Consider the following 18389-nt stretch of genomic DNA (forward strand, 5'->3'; position numbering starts at 1 on the left):
CATATATTGTAGTCTTACAAAAAAAGTAAACTAGAGAAAAAGGAAATGTTATTAAGAAAATCATAAGAAAGAGAAATTATATTTACTATTCATTATGTGGAAATGGATCATCATGAAAGTCAATCCTCATCCTCTTCACATTGAGTAGGCTGAAGAGCAGGAGGAAAAGGAGGAATGAGTCTTGCTGTCTCAGGGGTGGCAGAAGTGGAAGAGCTGGAGGAGGTGGAAGGGAGGTAGGAGAGGCAGGCACACTCAGTGTAAGTTGCCTGCCTCAGTTTCATCATCTCTAAAATAGGATTACAACATAACCTACCCTGTTGGGCTGCTATGCAGCTTCAGTGAGTTAGCACATATGTAGAGCATTAGAATATTTTCTAGGATAGTCAGCTAAAACTGATCTTATTATCTCAGTTCTGGTGTTTACAAATGGATTGACTAGTTTTATCTAGAAGCCTACTCTCTAGTTGGAGAAGTCAAACATCTATAAGAGGATAAAGAAAAAGATTTCATGACCTGGGTCAAATTAATAGGTACTGAGAGGATGTGGCATTCAGATGCTACCACAGTAAAGAAAGCAGAATCGAATTCAAGACGATGGTCAGGAACAGGCAAAAACTGAGTTTTCTTTGAAAGGATAAGTAAAGGCTGGGAATGGTGGCTCACACCTGGGATCCTAGTGCTTTGGGAGGCCAGGAGTTCAAGGCCAGCCTGGGTACCAATAGTGAGACTCCCATCTTTATAAAAATACAAAGAAATTAGTCGGGGGTGGTAGCATGCACATGTAGCCCTAGCTGCTTGGGAGGCTGAGGAACTAGGATTGTGGGAGGATTATTCGAGCTCATGAGTTCAAGGTGACAGTGAGCTATGATTGTGCCACTGCACTCCAGCGTGGGTGACAGAGCGAGATCCTGTCTTTATTTTTCAAAAAAAGGTAAGTAAAGTAGGTGAAGACTAAATGTTTGGGTAGGTAGATGTGCAGAGAAAATACAGCAAAAACAAAGACTGAGAACATTTTATTTTATTTTTTGAGATGGAGTCTTGCTCTGTTGCCCAAGCTGGAGTGCAGTGGCATGACCTTGGCTCACTGCAGCCTCTGCTTCCCAGGTTTCAGAGAATCTCCTGCCTCAGCCTCCCGAGTAGCTGGGATTACAGGTGCATACCACCATGCCCAGCTAATTTTTGTATTTTCAGTACAGATGGGGTTTCACGATGTTGGCCAGACTGGTCTCGAACTCCTGACCTTAGGTAATCCGCCCGCCTCGGCCTCCCAAAGTGCTGGGAGTACAGGCATGAGCCGCCATGCCCAGCAAGACTGAGAATTTTAAAGATAGAAAAGTCTTTAACACATTCAACATGATGTAAAATACCTAAGGACAGACAGTATGGGCTTCTGGCCAAAACTGTAAACTTAGTTGAAGACAGGGCCAGTGAGAAAATCTAAAAGAATGACTTCCAGTCCACTTTTATGTTTGCTACACCAAAATGAGGCAGGGGCAGGTCACAGGGTTCTTTCGTCAGTCTTCTTCCCAATGTTGAACTCCTTTTAACTTTCTTTAAAGGGCTCAAGTAAAACCAACTAAGAAAAAATAAGTCTTACATGCTTAGTGGTAATTCTCTTCCTGGGACACACAGAAATATGCTTTTCTTTCTATATATATGTATATATATATTTTTTTTTTGAGACGGAGTTTCGTTGTTGTTAGCCAGACTGGAGTGCAATGGCACGATCTCGGCTCACCTCAACCTCTGCCTCCTGGGTTCAGGCAATTCTCCTGCCTCAGCCTCCCAAGTAGCTGGGACTACAGGCGCGCACCACCATGCCCAGCTAATTTTTGTATTTTTAGTAGAGACGGGGTTTCACCTCGTTGACCAGGATGGTTTCGATCTCTTGACCTCGTGATCCACCTGCCTCGGCCTCCCATAGTGCTGGGATTATAGGCATGAGCCACCACGCCCGGCCAATCCTTCTATATTTTCAACAAGGATGGCAAGATTTTACTTAATTTAAATTATTGCATGTTTTCATTGAGGCAAAGCACACTTCTTGTATTCTACCGTACTCTTGTAATTTGATGATATATGTTTTTCACCCTAAATATCAATAATAGTTTTCTACTTCTTTTTATTTCTTTCTGTTTACTCCAAATAGACTGAGAAAGTAAAAAAGGTCTTTGTAGTTGATGGATTTGTTATCTTTTTTTTTTTTTTGAGATGGAATCTCACCCTGTGGCCTAGGCTGGAGTGAAGTGGCATGATCTCAGCTCACTGCAACTTCCACTTCCTGGGTTCAAGTGATTCTTCTGCCTCAGCCTCCCAAGTAGCTGGAACTATAGGAGTGTACCACCATGCCTGGCTAATTTTTGTATTTTTAATAGAGATGAGGTTTTACCATATTGGCCAGGCTGGTCTCAAACTCCTGACCTTGTGATCCGCCTGCCTTGATTTCCCAAAGTGCTGGGATTCCAGGCACAAGCCACTGTGCCCAGCCTATTATCTATTTTAGACAATTGTGAGAACAACTTTAATCTGCTTTTATAATTTCAAAAGTTGTTGATTGATTGGTTTTTGAAAAGAATGGCCAGGAAGGTAAAAGTATTTTAAAACCTCATGGTATGTCTTCAGAAGTCTGGGTTTTGAGATTTATGAAGACTGGGTAAACAGTATTTTTAAAAGAGAAGCATGATTTTTCTTTATAAATATTTTTGGCTAATAACTTGTTTCAGTTTCTTAATGTTCATTAGGATAAGTTCTACAGTTTCTATTATTTCTTTTTTTGAACTTGCTAAAAACAGGGAGAAAGTCTCAATTGTCCCGACTATGCTAGGTCCTTCTAGAGGCAGAATTGTTCTGACATAACGGTGTCCTATCCCTTTCTTGAGCCACGAGTTTCAAAACTTTCCTTCTAGCAGCTATCTCTTTGACTAGACCTACTCAGCACATAGTTGTCTCAAACCTACTTTTTCTAAAACCTGGCCACCTTCTAAGATCAAAAGTTTATAGAAATTTCTCACTCTTCAATTTGTTTACATCTTATATTCATGAACCTGTCATCTGCATTTCTGCTATTTTTGAAAAGCTGAACTAGACAGTAGAGGTCAGAGGTTCCGTGAACTGCCAAACTGCCATAAGCAGTCACTTTGGAACCTAAAATCAGACAAGCAAAATGGAGAAACGAGTCTAACACATGTCACCAGGTAGCAGGTTCATATGTTGTCTGTTGTAAAGGCTGGGATCTCCAGAGTTAACATTATGATAGGTTATCAAGGTTTGAGGTAGTGTGCTTGATAGTTTGTGGTGAAGACTGTAGAGTCAGACTGTCTGGGTTCAAATTCCAGCTCTGCCGCTGTTCTAGGTGTCTACTGCTATCTAACAACCACCCTGATGACAATCTTTTATAACTATTGTTATCACTCATGTTTCTGGGGCAGCATGGTCAGTCAGTGACTGTGGCAGGAGTCCTTTCAAAAGCTCACCAACTCACATGCCTGGCAAGTTGTACTGGGAGTAGACTGGGTCCTCAGCTGGCACCATCAGCCCAAACACCTACACATGGCCTTCCCTGTGGCTTGAGCTTCCTCACAATATGGCAGCTGGGTTCCAAGGGGAGCATCCCAAGGAAGAGCCAGATGAAAAACTTTGTCTCCTTTTATAACCTATGTTCAGAAGTCACATAGCATCACATCTGCTATCTTCTATTTGTTACAATCAAGTCACTAAGTCCTGCCCATATTCAAAAGGAGGGCAATTAATGTCCACTCTCTAATGGTAGCCTTCAAACCACCATAGCCATGCATTTGCTGAAGACCTCTCTGTCCTTGGCTTCGCTGTTCTATAAAACAAGGATAATGAGAGAAGCTTACCTCGCAGGTTTTTGTGAGGATTAAACAAAGAACGGTCCTTGGTACCCAATTTATGTGTTAGCTTTGGCCATTATCACACCACCTGTACACCCGAAGTGAAGCCGATGTTGACATCAAGGTTGGAATGATGGGATAGTTCCCAGCAGATACAGTCTGTGAAGGTCCCACCTTTCCAGACTCTACTAGTGGCATCTGACGAATCCCAGCGCCTGTGGTTCTTACGCCTGTGGGAACAGTTACTATATATGGTCTGAATTCTTTGGTTCACCTCATTTTAGTGACAGTTTCCAGATATAGGCCAGTCCATTTAAACCTGGTCCATTTATGGCAATTTATTTCATTACAGGATAAAGTAGTTAGAACCATGAGTAATAATTACTGTGTCTACAGTGCTTTTAATGCCTCAGCCAAGTAATCCTCACCTCACCCAGTGAGTAAGTTTGAATGCGCACCTTCCCTTTGTGGGCATGAAGAAACCAGGACTCGGGTCAAGAGGACTGTTCTAAATTCTCTAATGAGGCAGTCGGGCTGAGTGAGAAGGATGGTGGGTGGGTGGGGGGTGTCCTGATTCATCTATAGATGCTCCTACATGCCTGTAGAGTATACCCCATCATTGATCATTACTCAGCGCCAGTGAATACACTCTGTTCAACTACGTATGGGTATTTGAAATTTCTTTTAAATTACCTTTCATTTATCTATAACACAAAGAATTGGCCAGTGTCTATTTCCCACAATGTGAGATTAATGTAATAGATACTAAAAGCCTTGTAAACGAAGACACACCACATCCTCAGTATAATTTTTTTCTTTTTCTGTGAAATTAACATTTTCTGATATTCTTGGCATCCAAACATTTTCATCTTGGGGAGGAGGAAAAATCGAGACTTACTCCCACTCTTTGCCGGAATGTGCCCCCAGGCTGGCTTCGAGTTGTCAAACGTTGTATTTCTCATTTTACGTCAGTGAGCCTGGAAGCAAAAAAGGACTGCGTTCCGTGGGGGCCGCGACGGTAGGCCCTCCTTCCCTCAGGCTCGTCCCGGGTAAGGAAGGTCGGGCGCAGACCCGCCAGGCGCCGAGGCCGAAGCGGCGCTCACCGGGGGGCGCTGTGAAGCCGGCACAGGGCGGCCGGAGGTGAGTCGGCTGGGAGGAGGCGGTGGCTCCCGGTCCGGCCGCGCGCCGAGGGGCGAATCCCAGGCAGCGAGGTCGCTGCCCCCGCCCCTCGGCCGGCCCCTCTGCCAGCGGGCGAGAGGGGAGTGGCCGGGCGCCTCCTGCTGCCGCCTAGCACTCCGCAGCCGGGTGCGCACGGGAGTCCCAGCCGCGGCGCGTGGAGGCAGTGTTGGAGCGTGGGGCGCGCAGTCGGCCGGCAGCCGCGGGACAGCCTTAGCCGAGCAGCCGCGGCGGGAGCCCCGCAGCCCCGGGCTGGGCCCGCGTCCCGGAGCGCCGCCGGAGAGCGAGGACGACGTGGAGGCGGAGTGGCGCCCGGCGAGGTAGCGCGAGCGCTTTCCCTCTCCCCCCTGCCTTTCCCACTGGGTCCGGCCGCGGCCCCCGAGGCGCTCAGCCCGCGCCTTTGTGCCCACGGTCCCTGGCCCCGTCGCACCTCGCGGGCGCGGGACAGCGAGCTCTGCGGCTCTCGGGGGAGGCGGTGCTGCTGCGGGAACCGCGCACGCTGGAGGTCGCTGAGGGTGGTCGTGACTCCGCAGTGGCTTCGGGGGAGGCAGGAGGGAAGAAGGGCTTGTAAACTAAGTTGCTCTTGCTTTGCCCCATGCCTCTCGTACCTGTGGGCAGAGTCGAGTCGCGGCCCCTCGTGTTCACCCACCGTCCCTCCATCCCTCTGGCCCACAGCTGTTTCCTGGCCCCTGGAAAGACACGGTGTGGCTTCCTCCGGGCAGGAAAGCGGAGGGAGAACAATGGGGCGTCCTGGGGAGTGGGGTTCAGGTGCGGTGTGCCCAGGCGGCGGCGGGGGAGGAGGGGCCCGGGACGCCGTGGGCCTTCCTGCGCGTGCAGCTGCGCTCGCCTCCTTTGTTCCGCCGCAGCGGAGGGGGCTGCCCTGGGTCTCGTTTCCTGCCCGGGATGGGATTGATTCACGGTCCCAGAGAGGGAAGGGGAAGGGGGCGGGGCTGGAATGGAAACCAGATTAGTGACGGGAGCCCCGAAGTGTGCTGGGGCCGGGAAGAGGGTTGGGGAGAAGGTTGGGAGAAGGTTGGGAGAGCGTGATGAGAGCGCGCTGGATAGGTAATTACAAACACAACATTTTGTTCAAGGGCCCTGTGGGTTTCTGGAGCTTATTTGTAGTGCTTTGTTCAGGCTGCGGCCCTGCATTTATTCGTGCAACAAGTTGTGTGCTTCTTGAGTTTCTGGCGCTCCCAATGTTAGTTTGCTCAAAGCAAATCTTGTTAGTTACAGTGGAAGAAGGCTTTTTTTTTTTTTTTTTTTTACATTTAAAAAAAGTTTGCTATGAACTATGGTATTTGTGTGTGTGTGTGCCTCTGGGTCTGTGTGTATAACTAGTGGATATTGGCTGGAATGAGTAAGAGACGAATTTTATAGAATCAATTTTGATGTAAATTATTTTTTTTCTACTATATTACAGTTTTTCCAGGACTGTTTGAGGCGAGAAACCACCAGAAAATTAGACATTGCTATAAATAAGTGAATCAGATTACGAAACACAATTGAAAAACCCTTTTACAGTCTGTCCCAGAAAACGTACCACACACACCAGCGTTGGGTTTTGAACTGAGGAGGCCTGGCATTCAAATGTTCTGTGCTTTCTCTCTCTGTGTGAGGATCATCTGGAATAAGAAAGAGAACACTCCATTATAGTGAATAGGGTTTTTTTTTTTTTTTTTAGAGATGGTGGAATTAAATGTAGCATGTCAGACATTTGTTAAGCGACCCTTTCCTAGATTGGAATCGAGAATCCCAAAAGGATTGGTTGACCTCGGGAGGGAGTTGTGGGGGATTGAATGATGTGTGTTTTCTGAATGGGGTATTCCAAGCAAAACCGTTTTGGGAGGAGGCTGACATTTCCAGGCATTCATGGTTTGTGCCTATGGGACACTGGTGGAAGGATTCCCAAAGTCGGACTGAAGATTAGAATCACTGCGGCAGTAATTTAGGAGACATTCTGTTGTAGTAGTCTGGCTGCAGACAGGGTGGGGAAGTGGCCCAGAGCTGCCTGTTTGACCAGCTGAGGGTCCACCATTAAACCACCCCTTTGGCCATTTATTTTGAGATGAACCAAGTTTGAAAGCCTTTTTAACCTTACAAGGCAAATTAGGAGCTTGCTGTGGGGGAAAAATGTCTCCTGCCCACTACGTGGTAATGGAAAAGGGCTGTATAAGCTACTGCTGAGGGTTTGCCTTTGTCGTTGGGGATGTGGTCAGATTTTCAGGCCAGGCTGAAAAGCACTGTGACTTGTCCTCAGGAGCCATTATGATGTGAAGTTGAAATGGGATGGTGTCCAACCGTCAAGCTGTTTGTCATTAGAACTAACACACTGCCTGGCAAAACGCTGTGCCAGGGCAGCTAACGGAGGGAGACTTTTGTTGTTGTTGTCTTACCATTTTGGACTTTTCATTTATGCTCTGAATTGTTTTATAAAATACAACACAATTGAATTCCTCTCAAGTACTCATTGTTCTATACATTGACAAAATGTAAAGCATATGAATATTGCTGCTCCTGGAGATGTGGACAGACAGAGGAATCCTAAGTGGCTGGTCTCTGGTCTCTGGTCTCTGGCTGTGGATGCCCGATTGTGTGATAAGGCTGGCAACAGGCTGCACCCCCTTCACAGGATGAATCATTACTTTGTCAAGCCTGGAGTTAAAGACTAACTTTCCCTGATTGCTGCACAGTTATGCAAAGCAAGGAGGAAGGTCTGACATCAGTGGGGAAGAAGTGGGGGTGAGGTGGGTGGGTGGTGTTTGGCTAAGAAGGGATCTTCAGCATGTAGCATCCCATGTTTTTAGCATTTGTCCTCCTTTGGGTAAGATTGTCTTCTCGTCTACCTTCCTTCTACTGTTTTCAATAGCTGAATATTTGGATTTTAATTAACTGGCCTAACTAGAATTATAGCTATCATTTAGTAAGTGTTCAATACGTGCCAAGAGTTTTACATAATATTGCTATATTTATCGTCACAACAACTTGATAAAGTGGGTGTTATCTCCATTTTCCAGTGGAAACTGAGGCCTGGAGGAGTTAAATAACTTGCCCCTTACACCGTACAGATGCTCCCAGATTTACAATGCGGTTATGTCCTGATAAACCCATCCTAAATTGAAAGTGCATTTAATACACCTAATCTACCAAACCTTGCATGTGCCCCAACACTTGCATTAGCCTACACTTGGGCAAAGTCATCTGGCAACACAGTCCACTGTAGGGTACTGGTGGTTTATCCTCGTGATCATGTGGCTGATGGGGAGCTGCGGCTCCCTGCCACTGCTCAGCATCGCCATAAAGTATCATACTGCACATGGCTAGCCCCAGAAAACATCAGAATTCAAAATTCTAAGTACGATTTCCACTGAATGCCTATCATTTTTGCACCAGTGTAGAGTCAAAAACTCCTAAGTTGAACCGTTTTAAATTGGGGACCATCTGTGCTTGTGTAAGGAACTAGTAAATGGTGGAAGTGCGATTTGAACTCATGGTAAGTCCATACACTTTAGGTATCCACTGTAAGGCATGATATCTTTTAATAATACGAATAACAACAGTTTGATTATCTAGTTGATTAGCCCTTTGAGATGTCAAATTACTTTCACGTCTATTATTGTAGATGATTCTTCCAAAAACCACTGAGCTAGGTTTGGAAGGCCAGGTTAGGACATTGCAACTCTTAGAACTGTATTGCTAAAGAGCTGTATGTTATGGCCTGTGTGAATAAGCTGTAACTGCATGAACTTTATTTTTAAAAAGTTAGACTGCCAGCATTTAAAAATAAGTTCTTTCTTCCAGACATTTAAAAATGATAGAACAGAGTAGATCTTCTATTGCATTCAAGGTTTTTATGTTTATTGAAATCCATTTTAAGCCCTTTTTATCTTATGGCCTTTAATAGAACATTGCACTTTGCTTCTTAACTGAGACCTAATGCCAGAGTGTCCTTTTAGAAGAGAAATAAGGAGGGAAGGAATGTGCTTATAAAGAGGAAGTGGGACATCAGAATTGGAAACACTCGCAGCAGCAGGCCATAGATTTTTCCCAGCACATGCTTTTTGTCCTGGCAGTAGCCTTTTACAGAAGACATTCTTCCTTAGGGAAGTGTCAAGGGTCTTTCTTTACAATATCCTCTGAGATCATCAGATTTCTGAGCTCTGTGGGAACACACATTCCGAATGATTTTTGTGCTCATCCCTTCCCCACAGGGGAAGTGAACTAGTTTAGGCATGTGCATGAAAAGGGAGTAGCAGTGATATCTGTCCTTAGGGGGACACTGAGAGTGGCACTGGGCAGGAGGTACCAGACCTTGACACCAAGTACAGGAGCAGAATGGAGTTTAACACTTGGCATCATGGATGGTTTGTGGATTCTTCTGAATGCTCCTGGGCAAATGGAAAAGTCAATATTGTTTTTGTTTGTTTCTAAGATAAGAATTTGAAGACTGGAAGTTCTGCCTTTACTTGTTTATTTCAAGCTAGGACACCATTTGGGATCTTCAAGTTCTTTGGTATAGGTGACAGTAACTTTAGTCTCCTCAGGCTATGAAATTCTCCTCCACTGGATGTTTTAGGCCTTTGCCTCTGGAGGGGAGGCAGACACATGGTTTGCTAAGCTTCAACAGGTGAGCACCTTCCAGCTTACCATAAGCAGCGAAGAGGAGGAAGAAGGATGCTTCCCAGCATTTGGTAGGTCTTTGACGTTCTCAGTATCTTCATCATTTCATATTTTTATAAGCACACAGGTCATGCAAAGCAGTGCATTAGACACATTTTAAAAGGATGAAAGGCAGGTGGATGTTGGTGAAATGAAGAAAATGGCTGTGACAGCCATGGTGATCAAGGCCAGGGGAACACTTGCTTTTGAGACAGAAGCTGAGAACAAACAGAAGCAAGAGAGTGGAATAAAACTGAACACAAGTGCCAGCTTCTTCTCTGACTTAGGTTTTATTTCCTCCAACCTCCAATGATGTGAAAGGGTTTGGGTTCAGAACCCTGACTGAGGTCCAAAAATGATATATAAACTACCATTCTATGGGAGAAGGTTTGAATGTCTTCCCTGGTGCATGGCACGTCCTTGGTACCCCCGCCAACTCTCTTCTCTGCATACCTGCCAGCATCCCGTGTTCAACATGACTGTCAGTTCACCCCCACTCAGGCTGTTAATAGACTTCAGGCATATTTGCATTTTAAAAGGCTCTTGTGGACAAGACATGCCAAGTCTCCAAAGGATGAATCATTCATATTGCGTTATGGGGTATTATTCATGCTACTGTTTATTAAGCATTGGGTGCTTGCTTTATGCTAGGCCTCATGCTGGGTACTTTCTGTAGGTTGATGTCCTTCTCATCACTGTCCTTTAATAGGAGATATTTGTAGATGAGGGAATTGAGTTACTAGCCCAGAGATCAAGCCTCAAAGACCTCTTGCTTCCCAGAATAACAAATACCACCAGGTAGAGTGTACTGTGAAGCTTTGAATGAGTACTGTGAAGCTTTGGGCAAGTACTTTGATTCTTTGGGTGAGTACTTTGATGCTTTGGTTACTTTTAAGGAGTTAGAGGGAGAGCCCACCCCACTGTCTGTCTCCTTCCTGGCTTGTTTCCTTTGTCACCTGGAGTCAGGGTTCTTGCGGATGTCCTTGACTGGTCCAGAGCTAGGAGAATGGTTGAACTGCTTCTCAGTTTGTCCTTTTCTGGGTGTTCTGGCTTCCCAGTCCTGCGTCATTCTCCTTCGTCCCATTTCTTAGCCCTCACTGGCCATGTCTTTATCTTCAGGAATCGATTGTCATCTGGGAGTTTGAGGAGTTTTTCTGATCTCTGGTCTCCAGTCTGCCTGCAAGTAGGCATCCGATCTTGGAGCTCAGGATCTTTGATGTGTGAGAGTGCCGTGGTGTGGGTGCCATTGCAGAACAGAGCTGAGCTTTGGAAGAGAGTTGGTATGGAATTTGTACTCTTTCAAGACAGGCAGATTTAGAAATAGCAGAAAAGCAAAAATTGACATTTTTCTTTTGCTTATCAGATAAGCAACTGGTAATTTTCTGAAAATGCAAGGTGCCTGTCTTTCCTTGATAACTTAGAGAACCTTAAGAGGAAACCAAATCTCTGCCTTCCGGGGACTTTCAGTCCAATTCTTCCTGGACTCAAGATGCTTTAAGATTGCACAGATGGCTTAATTTTGCTGTGTTAAAATGAATATGTAGTAATGTAGTTCAGAATTGTACATTACAGGTTTTTAAAAAAAAGAATGCAATATCTTTAAAGACTCTTTAGAAAATTGAATTGAAAGAACAGTGGAACAGATTATTCGTTATTGGCATTGTAGTATGTATACACATCATTTGCCTGCTTAATCTTCACTAGTTACATGAAGGCATTTTTACATGGCAACCACAACAAAGCTCCACAAAAATACGCAAAGAATCTTGATCACAAGATTCCTTACAATCACTTGCATTTTCCAGTGTACACCTTCTCTCTCCTCCATTATTGCTGCTTCTCTTTAAATTCTGTATTAGATCCTGAAATGCTGTTTGTGGTGTTTAGATTGTACATATACTAGCTTCCTAGCTGATCATTTTTTTCCCCTTTTAAGTGCTTCAGAGTGATTGGTCACTGTTTCATTCATTTTAGACCCACAATCTATATGCTTTTAGGAAAAGCTTAATTTTTATAGACATTGGGCCTATGCCAATTTGCATGACTTGTTATTTTTGTGGTCCTCATATAATCTGCTTACAGTCCTAATAGGTAGATTGCAGTTTTGAGCTACTCCTGATACAGTGAGCTATCTAGGAAAAAGTTTTCACTTGTCGGAAAGTTTCCAAGTGCTGAGAGCTATTCATAAAAATATATGAACTGCCACATTGGTCAGGTTCAAGGCTTATCTGCCCTAGTATTCTGCAGGTTTTCTGTGACATTCGGGGAGGAAAACAGAGTTAGACTTCTTGATGTCAGCTTTATAAAGGTTCATAGATATCTCCTCAGTATATGTAATTTCCTGATCTCTTAAAAACCTCTCATCCACGTACTGAAATTCATCTTGAATTGTTTATTTTTATCCTACATTGACACAGTTCACACTTTTCTATAAAGGTGGAACTTGATTATATTGGTATTTTTATTTCAAATTTTCAATTTTTGGAATGGCAGAATGTTGTTATTGAAAAAGATCTTAAAGGTCTCCATTGTAACCTCTCCATTTGTACCTGAGACCTCCTAAAGTTAATAGGGACAGATCTGAGAAACTGACTCCAAGTCTTAACCTCTTGCTTATTTTCTTTCTAGGGGGGTATCTGTCTCTCCAAACCTCTCTAAATCCAAATTTATTACCTCTTACCTAATAGATGGTTCCCTGTGGACTTCACTGTGTGTGCTAATAGCCTTTTCATCACCATCTTGACTTTGGATTCTAGAACATCGCCTACTTTCCCATTTTCTGCGACCCTTACATTCTTCCTTCCAGTCACTATGTCTGATTTATTGTTCCTCCTATCTTTGCCCTTTCATTGCAAATCCTCAAGCCCCCATTCTGGTTCAGACCTTTAAAAGGCTGAGTTACTAGAGTATAGTGTTACCCAAAGTGGATTGTTACATAAAAAATTAGTAAGCTGGAAAAAAAAAATCCCACCCATGAAGTTGGTAGATGTTCCTGTAAAAAGGGTTCCTTGGCCAGGTACATGTTAGACGAGTTGGTTTAACAGTGTTTTAAATAAGTTTCTTTGGAGAAAAACTTCTCATGGCCTTCATTTGTGACTGTGTACTGTGAATTCCCAAGAGAAAGATATAGTATTCACACGTCCCAACTTATTTCACCATTGTACCACATTTCGGGGGATCGTTTTGTAGATTACACTGCCATAGTCACTTCATTGTACCTTTTTAGGTTCCGTCACTGCCTGGCTTCCTGTGTGAATGTGGATTCCTTGTGAGCCGTACTTGGTTCACTCTCAACTGTGTCTTGAGCTTTCACCTTGTTGTTCTGGATCATTCCTTTACCCCGGAAGCCCCTCTCCCCTATCACATTGGCACATCTTTCTTTGCCCAGCTTTGTGCCCATCTTCTCCATTAATTTTCCCAGACTCAGGATACCCTTGTTCTTCTGAACTTACAACAGTGTTTCACAACTTAAAAGAGAAAATACTTGAATCACAACGAAATGTTGAAAGTAACCTTACACATTCATATAGTTAAATTATTGGAATTCCTACAAACTTCCATTTTCCATATTTGCATCACTGGATGCATCACGTGCACATCCCGTTCTCCTCTGTTTCCCCCACAGGTTAGCTTGCACATATGCTCAACAAGCTTTTCACTTGTGGGGCATTTTTCTTTAATTTTGTGTTATTGGAATTGCGTTGCATTTAAATAGAAATTCAAGGAGATTGAAATCTTTATGGTTTTACAGCTTCCCATCCACAAACCTCATAAACCTCTTTAATAGGTCTTTTATGTCCTTCAATGAAATTTTATCATTTTATGTGTAAAACTCTTTCATACCTACCTTTTGTTAGATTTGTGCCAAGGTGCTTCATGCTTTCTGTGGTCAATATGAATGAATTATTTAGTACATTTCTGGTTAGTGTTGCTGGTATACAAGAAAGAGATTGATTTTGTATTTGTTTTTAAACAAATTGATTGTTCTTGATTGATCAAATTCACATCTAAACCTGTGTTTGCTATGGGAGACTGCAGTTGGGTGGCGTCTCTAATAGAGCACTAAATAACTTAGCCTTCATTGAAAATGTCATAATTCACTTTAGTTATTTTTCTTTTTAGAGACAGGGTCGGGCTCTGTTGCACAGGCTGGAATGCAGTGGCATGATCATAGCGCAGTGCTGCCTCTAACTCCTGGACTCAAATGAGCCTCCTACCTCAGCCTCCCAAGTAACTGGGACTATGACTATAGGTGTGTGACTCCATTTTTAAATTTTTTTTGTAGCGATAATGTCTCATTGGTTCTAGGCTACTGGCCTCAATCAATTCTCCTGTTTTGGTCTCCCAAGTGCTGGGATTACAGGTGTGAGCCATTGCACCTGGCCTAATTTAAAAACTATATGTAATACTTTTAAAAGTAAGGAAGGGGTGACTTCTAGTTATTTAATGCATTCATTTATTAACTCATCAAATGTTTAGGTGCCTAGTATGTTTCAGGCACTGTACTAGGTACTGTGTTTTTATTTGAGAGACAGGGTCTTGCTTTGTTGCTCAGGCTGGAGTACCGTGGTGCAGTATAGCTCACTGCAGGATCAAACTCCTGGCACGAGTGATCCTTTTTCTTCCACTTCCCAAGCAGTTAGGACTACAGGCAGCATCTCCACATCCCACTGACTTTTAAATATTTTGTGGAGATGGGGTCTTGCTATGATGCCCAGGCTGGTCTTGAACTCCTGGCCTCCAGTGATCCTCCCTCCTCAGCCTCCTGAAATGTTAGGATTGTAGGATTATAGGTAGAGCCACCACACCCATCCTGTACTGAGTCTTTAATGTTGAACAAAACAGATGTGGTTTCTGCTCTCATGAATATGAAGAGTAAGAGACATTGTGGCAATGGACACAGATAAATACATATTCATGCATTGGCATAGATACTATGAAGGAAAACGGCAGGGGCCTATGAGAAACAGAAAGGCAGAGAGAGGGGAATTTAGATTGGGGTACAGGGAGAGCCTGTCTGGGGAAATAAACATTCACACAGCAGCCTGAAGGATGATTTGGTGTTAGAGGATGAGGAGGATGGTAGAACTTTCTAAGCAATAAAAAAGACTCAGAAGCCCTAGGGTGAGACTCTACTCTGAATGATACAAGGATGGGAATTTTAGTGACCGATGACTTAAATCAAGTTATTAAAAATTCTTAGTAATTATCATAATAGTGGTATTAAACAGTGTTTTCCACACTATTATGACAAGTGAAGATATTTAGTTTTGGTCAGTATATCCTCCTCATGTGAAATGAAGCTGCTTGAATTCAGAGAGCTGCCTCCATGATGAGGCTTGAATGGGGCCCTGCCCATGCCCCAACCCCCTCTGCATTTTGAATACTGCCAGTGCTGCTGCCATTGGGTCCTGGCGGCTGCTGGACATTGTCTTGCTCAGAACTTCCTCCCGAGCTCTTCACTAATAGACTGGGTCCTTGCTTCAAGGTCAGGTCAGGTCAGGTCAGAAGAAGACTGCTCTGTTCTTCCTGGGAGGGGTGGTGAGCAGGGCCTTCTGTGTTTTTTCCCAGCGTCTCAGCCTTTTCCGCTCTCCCTCCACCATCTTTTAAACACACATGGAGGGCTCAGGCTTGATAGTGGGGCGGGATCCAAGATGAGTTACACACACCTTATTCCATCTAGAATCCGTGCTCTGTTTGGTCATTGAGGTACTGCTCTGGGGCAGGCATGACTGAGCTCATGTTGAGATGAGTCCTCTCTGTGGTGAAAAGCTGAGTGGTGCAGTGGTTGTGGGCTGGCTTCTGGAGACAATACTGGTTTTTGAAACTTGATTCTTTGGCTTAGTAGCCCTGTGACCTTGGGCTTGTAGTTTAATCTGTGTCTGCCTCATTTTTCTCATCTGCAAAATGTGGGTAATTTTGCAGAGCTGCCTTCTTTGGGTTATAGTAAGGATTAAGTGAATCAATACATGTGCAGTCTTTGGAACAGTGTTAGGCCCAGAGCAACCACTTGGGATAGATATTAGTTACTACTATTCAGTCTTTCCTGCAAATGCATTCCTGAGTTCCTGGGTTCCTCCTCCCCCAAACCAGATATTTAAATCTGCTTGAATTGTAGCAATGCACATGATTTAGGATTTCATACCGGGGACTCCTTTGGAAAATATAGAGAGAAAGATGGCAAAAAAAGGAATAAAAATGTTAACGGTGATTGCATTAGGGTGGTAGATTGGGGTGACTTTTACTTTTAACTCTCTGTTTTCTAAATCTTCTATCATCTGGTTATGTTACCTCTGTACTAACACTATAATAAAATCATTGGAAGAAAGAAAAGCCAAGCTGCCAGTATCCAAGTGGTTTTGCTAAAAAGGGACAGGGAGAGTGAGAAGCCGGGGTGGGCCTGCCGGGGTGGCCTTCACAGGTCAGGTACCCCCATTTATGCTTATAGTTGCAGGAATTAAGTAACAATATTGAAAAGCCTTTAGCAGAAGTGTCCCAAAAAGTTAGAAGATGGGGCTATTCCTTGTGAATCCCCTTATCTGTGAATGGGTTTTTTTTTCTTTCTGTCATTATTTTCCCTTTTTATTTCTTCCTGTGCCCCCTTAGTGGGCCTCTTGCCATCTGTCACTCTCTCATTTGGTCCCCTCTTCCTCCCCCTTCCCCTTGAAAATCTCTCCTTTTGATCCATCTGCATTACTTGCTGTCATGCAGATATGAGGCACCCATTTATTCCATTCAAGATAAAGCATCAATTTTGTTTTTATTGTAAATAGATAAATGTAACTTCTCACTCTCAAAAATCTAAATGAAGTTGCCTTTACTTACTTACACCTAGAATTCATTGATTAGTTAACTTATTTGCTGAAAAATTAACGAGCTCTAGGGGTTAAAAGCACCAGGAATCTTGGAGGATTGGGTGGCTGCAAGGAGCGGAAGATTGAGGGGATGTTGAAGTTAAATTTTTCCTCTTCGCCTATTTTGCATAGGGTTATCTGTGTTGCTGCCATTTTGGTCTGTGTCAGAAGTTTTGAACTTTTCCAAATCGAAAGAACAGAATTCTGGAAAATTACTAAAATACATTTTTACGAAGAAACTGTGCCAAATCTGACAAATTCTTCAAAAGCCCATGATTTTAATCACTGAAAAGTTCAGTGAGCTTTCCAGCTTTTCTTTTATGCTGTTCTTTTTATGTAATTGTGGGTGGAGAAATGGACTTTCCTGCAAAGTGTGTTTATCTACAGGAATTTATTCTTAGCAGTGGTGCTTTATAAGTACCTTAAAAATAGCCCCAACATAAATTTGAAAGAAGGTAGTGGGTTACAATAATGTTACCTGGTATCAGCTGAAGAGCTGTTTACATGAGGAATATTGCTAATTAATTGATGCTGCATAGTTGAGTCTAAAATCTAGTTGAGGTCATTGAAATAAACAGAAGTAAGGTGACGCCTTTCTGTACCTTATTCCACAATTTAGTGTTTTTTTTTTAATCTCCCATGACAAATGCCTAATTTGAACATATTATAAATATTTATGATAGTTCTTTTTCTGCTTTAAGGAAGTCTGGGACAATTACAGTAAAATCTAGTTTTATAGAATGTGTATACCTAGACTTTAGCATTGGTTTTTCAAAAGAAGACATCATAGGAATTTTTAAAATTAGAAACAATGTGTTTAACACGTATTGATGGGTATGCATTCTGTGAAGTGTGTTGTTAGGCAATTCTGTCATTGTGCAAACACCACAAAGTGGATTTATACAACTCAGATGGGACAGACAGCCTGCTACACATGTATACAGGTACAGCCAACACAAATATAGGCAGTTGCTCCTGGCCTGCAAACCTGTACAGTGTGTTATTGTACTGAATATTGTAGGCAGTTGTAACATAATAGTTAAGCATTTGTGTAGCTAAACAAAGAAAAGAAATAGTAAAGATATGGTATAAAAGATAAAAAATGTTATACCTATCTAGGGCACTTACTGTGAATAGAGCTTGCAGGACTAGAAGTTTCTCTGGGAGAGTCAGTGAGTGGTGGGTGAATGTGAGGACCTAGGACATTACTGTATACCACTGTAGACTTTATAAACACTGTACCCTTAGGTCACACCAAATTCGTAAAACAACAAAGTAATTGCATTGTGACATCACTAGGCAATAGGAATTTTTCAACTGCATTTTAATCTTATGGGATCACCATTATATGTGTGGTCTGTTGACCGAAACAGATGCGATGTGTGACTATGTGCCCTTTTTGAGAATGGCAGCAGTTGTAGCTGCTTGTTAGCTTTTGTCACAGAGCTATAAGATGTTGGCATGACCTTGTATCTTCATCTCATACACAGTAATACTGTGGAGGAGGATAAAGTTGTTGAGTTTAACCTAGGCATCCCGAGGGTATGGCGTGAGCATGGAAGACGTAATGCTGGAACCGCCAGCCCAGTCTTAGTACGGGGCACTTGTTGCCAGTTTAAACAACAACACAAGATATAGGTAAAATCTTTAAGGAAATTTGTACTAATTTACGCTCTTTGAAGTGACCTGTTTTGTGTCTCATGGACTCTGGGATGTAATACCTGACTGTCCTCTGCAACCCCTTCCTTACCTGGCAGGCAGTGAGCCAGGCTGGACATTTGATACATAGTCAGCTTCACCTACTCTGTGATTTAGCTTCCAGCTTTACAGTTGCTGCCTTGGCAGC

The 18389-nt window shown here is 43.2% G+C and overlaps 1 protein-coding gene across 8 annotated transcripts in view; it reads left to right on the top strand.

Moving 5' to 3' along the window:
• Nucleotides 1-4805: 4805 nt before the first annotated feature.
• The window catches only part of MYO1B (myosin IB), a 186285-nt gene continuing 172701 nt past the window's right edge, over nt 4806-18389 (top strand). For 4 of the 8 annotated variants that reach the window (XM_035305162.3, XM_078328048.1, XM_035305168.3 and 1 more), the window contains exon 1: nt 5134-5350. The gene's annotated coding sequence lies outside the window, so the exon portion shown is untranslated. Of the gene's footprint in view, nt 4995-5133; nt 5351-6024; nt 6096-18389 lie in introns of those variants that run through there. The other 4 variants (XM_035305165.3, XM_078328049.1, XM_078328050.1 and 1 more) reach the window with 2 other exon arrangements.

This window comes from Callithrix jacchus, chromosome 6, assembly GCF_049354715.1.
Source record: "Callithrix jacchus isolate 240 chromosome 6, calJac240_pri, whole genome shotgun sequence".
Taxonomy (NCBI): domain Eukaryota; kingdom Metazoa; phylum Chordata; class Mammalia; order Primates; family Cebidae; genus Callithrix; species Callithrix jacchus.